Raw genomic sequence first — 7856 nt, forward strand, 5'->3', positions numbered from 1 at the left:
TGAAAACCTTCACAGGCACTATAAGGCGACGGGAGTTGAGGGAAATGAGAGTCTTATTAGTGAAAACCCCTCGAAGGGCACTATGAGGCGACAAGGGGTCAAAAGAGGCAAACAAGATAAGATTGACGGAAAGGATCCGTCGAGGCATCAAGCAGTGCAAAGATGTTGAGTCGACAAAAGAATTGGGCGCTTACATATCCCCAACAAAGTAAGGCCATCAGAAAGATTGATTGATATAAATAGACTGGGTTGGTTAATCCAAAATGCACGACGTGATCATTGGGATCGGTTGTACCATTCAGATAAGCTCTTTTCTTTTTCTTCTCCCCAACATTTTCCAGAAAACTATTCTTCTCTTACTTTCTTGAATTCATCATTTTTTGTTTTTAAAGACTTTATCTCCCCAGTAGTTTGTTTTGAAAAGGATTTTCAGAGCTTATTAGTTGCCAAGATGGTGCAAAAACACAATGTGGATAGGTCGGGCCAAAGATAATGCAATGGAACGAGAAAGACGTTCGTTTCAAGACCAAACGATGGATTGGTCTAGGATTTCAGGGAGAGTATGGAGAAAAGTGGAAAGCAACAATTGGTGAATAAAGAATCGTCAAGAAACAAAAGTATCCCTGGTATATTATTGACCAAGTTCCAAGAGAGTCGGACAACACGGAGCAGGGAAAGAAGAGGGGGAAAACCATCCCCAACAGGAATATGATCGCCAGCAGGAATATCATCCCCAACAAATAATCTCATCCCCAGCAAGCTTTGGTAATGTAATGGAACACAAAGCTGGGAAAGGAGAAAGAGAAAACCATCCCCAGCAGGAGTGGCACGACCATTCACCACGTTTTAAACTAACAAATTTTTTTTTCGATTTGAAGCAGGGACAGGAAATGTTAAAGATGATGAAAAGACATCATGATACAACAAAGACTGTCAAACTGGGGCAGAAAATTTTCTTTCATTATGAAAATTTTCTGGAAGTCCGGTACCCACTTGGGGAAGAAGCAAGATAACACAAGTTTGGGAAAAAATGGTATCCCCAGCAGTTTTCGGAAGAAGACCAAACAAGTTTTAAAGGAAGCAATTTCGGAAGGAAGATAACGTGAGGCTTAAGGGAAGTAGTTCTAGTGGAAGGAAAGCACCAGCTTTAAGGGAAGTAGTCTTCGAAGAAGGAAAATAACGTATTTTTAATGAAACACCGGTGTTATCCCCAGCAGTGGCATGGAACACCAGTTTTGAGGGAAGCAGTTCTAAAAGAAGATAATTTCAAGTTAGAAGGAAAATGGTTCAGGAGGCAGGAAGGAACAACAGCAATACAACGCATTTTTAAGAAGTAGTTGAAGTTAGGAGCCCGCCTGGAGAATGGAGGTATTATATTTTAAGAAGTAGTTGAAGTCAGGAGCCCGCCTGGAGAATGGAGGTATTATATTTTTAAGAAGTAGTTGAAGTCAGGAGCCCACTTGAAGAATAGAGGTGTTATATTTTTAAGTTGTAGTCGAAGTCAGGAGCCCGCCTGGAGAATAGAGGTGTTATATTTTTAAGAAGTTGTTGAAGTCAGGAGCCCGCCTGGAAAATAGAGGTGTTATGTTTTTAAGAAATAGTCGAAGTCAGGAGCCCGCCTGGAGAATGGAGGTGTTATGTTTTAAGAAATAGTCGAAGTCAGGAGCCCGCCTGAAGAATAGAGGTGTTATATTTTAAATTGTAGTCGAAGTCAGGAGCCCGCTTGGAGAATAGAGGTGTTATATTTTTAAGAAGTTGTTGAAGTCAGGAGCCCGCCTGGAAAATGGAGGTGTTATGCTTTTAAGAAATAGTCAAAGTCAGGAGCCCGCCTGAAAAATTGAGGTGTTATATTTTTAAGAAGTTGTTGAAGTCAGGAGCCCGCCTGGAGAATGGAGGTGTTATGTTTTTAAGAAATAGTCGAAGTCAGGAGCCCGCCTGAAAAATGTAGGTGTTATATTTTTAAGAAGTTTTTGAAGTCAGGAGCCCGCCTGGAGAATAGAGGTGTTATATTTTTAAGAAGTTGTTGAAGAGAGGAGCCCGCCTGGAGATTGGAGGTGTTATGTTTTTAAAAAATAGTCGAAGTCAGGAGCCCGCCTGAAAAATGGAGGTTTTATATTTTTAAGAAGTTGTTGAAGTCAGGAGCCCGCCTGAAGAATGGAGGTGTTATGTTTTATGAAATAGTCGAAGTCAGGAGCCCGCCTGGAAAATGGAGGTGTTATATTTTGAGTTGTAGTCGAAGTCAGGAGCACACCTGGAGAATAGAGGTGTTATATTTTTAAGAAATTGTTGAAGTCAGGAGCCCGCTTAGAGAATGGAGGTGTTATGTTTATAAGAAATTGTTGAGGTCAGGAGCCCGCCCGGAGAATGAAAGTGTTATACTCTGGAGAAATAGTTGTTGTTGAAGTCAGGAGCCCGCCTGGAGAATGGAGGCTGCATTATCTTTAAATTTTTGTTGAAGTCAGGAGCCCGCCTGGAGAATGGAGGCCGTATTATCTTTTAAAGTCAAGTTGGAGTCAGGAGCCCGCCTGTAGAACAGAGGAGTACATTTCAAAACGCAGTCAGGAGCCTGCATGTAGAACAGAGGAGTACATTTCAAAACGAAGTCAGGAGCCCGCCTGTAGAACAGAGGAATAAATTTCAATTTTGAAGTCAGGAGCCCGCCTGTAGAACAGAGGACTACACTCAATTTCAAGTCAGAAGTCAGTAAAGCGGAGGGTTACAACAAAATATCTCCAGCATAAATTCCGCTGCAGAAATCAGAAGAAAGACTACAAGAGCAAGTTTGAAGTTAGATAAGATGTTGTAATCTCTAGTTTAGTCTAGCTTCTTGTTTTCTTTTTAGCACGGTGTAATAAGGAGGGCGGAAAGCAGTAGTAATAGCATGCAGCAGTAGTAACAGCAAAATTGCAGTCCCATGGTAGTCCCAGCTACCAAAACTTCCCGAACTACATTAACATGATTCCCTTTTAGCCAGGGATATGTAGGAAACCTCTGAAGCAAAGGTTCGGTTAAATCTTTTTAAAAATGCTTCACACGGAGTATTCCAACGGGCAAAAATCGCTCGTATCCGCTCACTTTATCTTAGCATGAAAACTCTTTGTGTTTTCGGACAAAGAGGAGCAGCTGTGAGCACGTGATTTTTGCTTCACGAAAACTACTCCAAAAGAAATCTAAAAATAAAACAAATGTCATTTGGGTACAAGTTTAAGAATTTCTCATGACATTTTCATAATTATTTTGTCTGTGAGTGTTTATTTTGTTTAATTAATTAAAAAATACAAAAATGCATATTGCATGCACTTTTAGGATTTAATTGTGCATTTAGGAATTAATTGAACCATATTTGGTTTTTAAAAGAGCGAAAATCACAAAATATGTATTGTAGTCCAATTGTGTGATTTGTTTGTAATTGATGTTTAATTGTGTTAATAGTTGTAATAGAAGTTAATTTGTGTTTTTAACAAGTTAATTTAAGTTCTATAATTTAATTTAAGATTTTTTGGAATTTAATTTTTGATAATTAGGAATTAAAAAGAAGTTAAAAGAAAAGGAAGAAGTGAAAAATCCAAAGAAATCGGAACTGGGCCGTTTTATTTTGACCAAAACCAGGCCCAAATTTCACCCCTGTACCCGGTCCAGTCGATCTGGCAAAACGACCACTCAAACGGCGTCGTTTCTGTCGCGCTCAATCTGGACTGGTGATTTGTTTTGATCGAACGGTCCAGACCACTCCTCCCATAACCCGTTTTTGACCCAACCCGGACCGCCCCAGTACTACTCCAAAAGACACCGTGCCTATTAGTAAAATGATCCAGGCCGTTGATCATGATTGATCCAACGGCCAAGATCAAACGCTCCCTCCCGTATATAACCCTAATCCCTTACCCCACGCCCCAAACCAAACCCCCCTCACCCTATCGTGTCTCTCAAGCTCAGACACGGACCAGACCCAAACCCTAGCCGCCATTGTTACACCTCCGCCTGAAACCCGGCGGCAACAACGCCGCATGTCACCAAATTAACACCCCTAAGCCATCTGACCACCCTCGTTACAGATCCGTTAACCGTTTGCCTCGAATCAACCTCCAGCTTCTCTAATCTTCAATCGAAGATTCGAGCAGAACCTAAACCTACCCCAACCAGTCCCAAACTCATACCGGACATCTCCCTGACCTCCCTCGTCACCAAACCACCGTTGTTTTGGTTCGAATCACACCAGAACCATTCGAACCCCAAATCGAACCCCCAAGAACCCTAGAAAACCAAAGTTTGAAATCTGTCCAAATTAAAGGATGATTTGGGGTCTAATCGACCTTAGTCGAAGTGTTCTCAGTTGAGAACACTCGATTAAGGTCCGTTCGACCTCAAAGAGTCCGAGTCAGAGTCCAAGTCAGGGTCGTCTAGTTTCCGAGTTCTTGAGGTATTTTTCCTTTCCTGTTTGTTCCATTTTGTATTTGTTTATATCTGTTTATTTGTTTTGTTTAGTTTTATTGATTTTTCAATTCTTTTGGTCTATTGATTCTGTCCTTCTTCAATGACCTTTTATTTGGTCGAACTTTTTCTGTTCATGGTCAAGTATATGATAAACTATATAATCGATTTGAATGAGTTTCGTCGATTAGTTAAGTTTTATTATAAATCCCTGTTTCTATCAATACGACTCGAACCACCTGTGTGCCTGTTCGATTCTGATTTGCTACTGATTGTATGTGTTGTAATTCGTGTAGTCGATTGGATAAGTGTCGTCGATTAGTTTTACATGCTTGAATGTTAGAATAACCTGATAATAATTTGATTCATATTGCTTCAATTCTGATTGAATCATTGTTTGAATTTGGTTGTGAATTGGTTATAGCTGTAGTACTTTAGTGATCAGTTAGAAATCAGTTGTTAAGGTTATAACTTATAGAGTTCTACCATCACATTAAGAGGTTTAGGGCAGGGCAGTAATGTCAGGGACTTCAGGAGGGTATTTTGGGATTGAAAGGTTTGAAATTGGTTTAAGTTGAATGGTCTGACAGTAGGGTACTAAAGTACCATTAAACTAATGAATTGTTTAAATTCTAATGGGGAACAAAACATAATGGTGGGGGAAGGTTGAAAGGAAATGGATTAAGAAATAGGTGCCCATACCTATTTGAATTTAAATAAAGGGAAGGTAATGGGAAAAATATACTCTAGTGGGGAACAAGTGAATTAAAAGGAGATAAAAATATGTAGTAGTGAGGAGAAATACTTTCCTAATTAGATAAGTGCTCCTTAGAGCTGGAAAGGGGCTGAGGTTTGGGTATAAATAGGGGTCTGGACAGAATTAGTGGGGGGCTGTTTTTTTGGGAGAGAAAAATCAGTTTTTCTTTCGGGTTTTTTCACAGAGTCTAGGCTGGATTTTTAACAGTTAAGAGTTCAGTAATTTGAGAAAAAAAACAGGCTGGTTTTAATCCTAAAAAGTTCAGTGTTTGAGAGCTAAGAAACTGAAAAGTGAGGTCTTTTCTTTTACTGCTGAATATCAAAACTAGTACTGTTACTGTTTCATTGGTATTGCTGGTTGGTATTTCTGGGGTTTCAAGTGGTTTTTCCTGAGTTTGCTATTGGTTATTTGCTACTGTTTCATTGGGTGTTGCTGGAATTCTGCTGGTCTTTTTAAATCTGTTACTGGGTTGTTCTGTTACTGTGTTGCTGGTTATTGTTGTTGTTGTTTGCTACTGCTCTACTGATCCCCCTCTTCTTCTTTTATTATCTATTACCAAGTACACTTTCGAATCACACTGTGATGTAGCTGTGAGATGTAAAAATGAAAAGAAAATGCTCGAGTAGTGTAGTACTTAGTGCATCTGGAATTTAGTAGATAAATAATAAGTTGTATAGTCTATCTTTATAACTCCATGAAGAATGTGGACTGTGGAGTTTGTATCTGATAAGGACTGTATTGGACCATTAACTTGCCTTTCTTAGTTGTAAATTTAGTAGTTTAATACCAACTTTAGTATCATAGAATTAAAAATCAAACTTCCAAGTTAACTGTGCTTTTCCCGAATAGTTAAGCATGCCCATTATTGTCAAACAGTTTAGTTAAATAAGTGGAATATGATGAAGATAGCATGAGTTTGTTCTATTGAACCTGTCTGTTTAAACTTGTTAGTTTCACTAGCTATGAAGGTTTTAATATTGTCAACAGTAGGTAGATAATGATTGTTGGCAGCCCATTTGCTCGAAAAGTTGAAATATTGGGTTTGGCTTCATCATGTAAAGCAATTGGCAATAGCATGTGTATGTTAAATCAGACTCGAATCCGCTTTTGTGAGTCGAATACCAAACTTGGCCCGAATAACGCATGAAATCTGGTCGTAGGAAACGGGCTCGATCACAAGACCATCCTTAAAAATCGTACAATAAAGTTAAGTAACAATTGGTTGGGACCTTCATTTTGTGTTTAGAGGCGAACCTAATAGAAAAATGTAGTCACTTTAGGATCGGTTTTTTAAAATAAACGAGATGAGCCTCGCCAAATAAAATGCACAGATTGCGGGGCCCTCACAAATGTGTGTATTAATTACTTAGAACTCGGGATCGGCCGCTTAGCGAACTTCACGGCCATTTCCCAAAATAACCACGCGTTAGTCTCTTTAGACGCGCACTTTAAATAACATTACCTTCTTAAACCCGGGTGCACATTTATTTGACCCAAATTCAAATCTCAACGAAGTCGAAATGTGTCGCTAATCACGGGTACATTGATTGTGACGTGGTTCGAGATGCATTTCCACGACGTTGCAAATTATTATTTTTTTTAAATAATAATAATGAATGAGACGAGCCTCGACAAACAAAAATACACAAGCTGCGGGGGCCTCTATACGTGTTGGTAAAATTACTTAGACTTCGGGATGGGCCGTTTAGCAAAGTTTCACGGCCTTACCCAAAATAATAATACGCTAGTCGCTTTAGGCGCGCCTTTAATAATTTACTTTCTTAAACTCGGGTGCACATTTATGAGACCCAAATCCAAATCTCATCGGAGTCGAAATACGTCAATAGCCGCGGGTGCATTGATGTGGCGTGGTTCGAGACGTGTTTTCGCGATGTTGCAATTCTCTCTTAAAATAACAACAATGAAAGCGGGAAAGAGTTAAAATTGGCACACAGGTCCAACATGTAGAAAATCAGATAAATGAGCCGAATATGACAATTGAGCGACCGTGCTAGAACTACGGAACTCGGGAATGCCTAACACCTTCTCCCAGGTTAACAGAATTCCTTATCCGGATTTCTGGTTCGCGGACTGTAATATAGAGTCAATCTTGTCCTCGATTCGGGATTCAACCGGTGACTTGGGACACCATAAATCTCCCAAGTGGCGACTCTGAATTAAATACATAAATCCCGTTTTAATTGTCCTTTAATTGGAAAAACTCCCTTTGTGCCCCTGCGGGCGCGGGCCAAAAGGAGGTGTGACAGCTCTGGCGATTCTGCAGGGGACGATAAGAACCCAGAATCTCTGGTTCAGGGTTCAAGAATTCGAGCCTGGAATAATTGTTATCATTTGGCTTCATTTATTATCTGATCTTATTACATGTTTTGGCCTAAATGTGCAAAATGTTGCTTTTATCGCTTTGATATTATCTGAACTGTATATAAACTGCTACGAAACCCTTCTCTTCTCACCTCCGGGGATGTGCTTACTGTTTGAGACTCCCTATTCTATTAGTGTCATACCCTGAAATAAGAAAGAGGTCGGACAAGTTACAAAGCCGGACGATCTCGCGGGTCCCCGGTACGTAGCCCCCTCCTCGACTCGAGTTGTCCGCTCGGGTACACAGTCTAGAACAAATACCCAGGTTACGAACCTAGAATAACTC

The sequence above is a fragment of the Nicotiana sylvestris genome, chromosome 9, assembly GCF_000393655.2.
Source record: "Nicotiana sylvestris chromosome 9, ASM39365v2, whole genome shotgun sequence".
NCBI lineage: Eukaryota > Viridiplantae > Streptophyta > Magnoliopsida > Solanales > Solanaceae > Nicotiana > Nicotiana sylvestris.